The sequence below is a fragment of the Nannospalax galili genome, unplaced genomic scaffold (genome assembly GCF_000622305.1).
Source record: "Nannospalax galili isolate Female #2095 unplaced genomic scaffold, S.galili_v1.0 C46422919, whole genome shotgun sequence".
NCBI lineage: Eukaryota > Metazoa > Chordata > Mammalia > Rodentia > Spalacidae > Nannospalax > Nannospalax galili.
In genome coordinates this window covers 1-274 of record NW_008412270.1, presented here as the reverse complement: position 1 = coordinate 274, position 274 = coordinate 1, and the positions used below count along the sequence as shown (strand labels likewise).

The window sequence follows — 274 nt, the reverse complement described above, 5'->3', positions numbered from 1 at the left end:
TATTGCCTTCAGTATTAAAGAATAATTTTAAAAAATGGAATGCTTCACAAACTTGTGTGTCATCCTTGCACAGAGGCCATGCTAATCTTCTCTGTATTGTTTCAAATTTAGTATATGTGCTGCCAAAGTGAGCAAGAATAATCTTAAATTAGGCATGGTGGCACATGCATATAATCCCAGCACTAAAGAGGCAGAAATAAGAGGACCACCACAAGTTTGAGACCAGCCTGATCTACATAGTAAGTTTCAGGCCAGCCAGTGCAACACAGTGGGA

General features: G+C 39.4%; 1 non-coding gene across 1 annotated transcript; it reads right to left on the bottom strand.

Annotated features, from left to right (window-relative positions):
- Positions 1-28: 28 nt before the first annotated feature.
- LOC115069040 lies at positions 29-135 on the bottom strand. Its single transcript, XR_003848379.1, has one exon. It is a non-coding gene; the product is annotated as a U6 spliceosomal RNA (small nuclear RNA).
- Between the last annotated feature and the right edge of the window lie 139 nt (positions 136-274).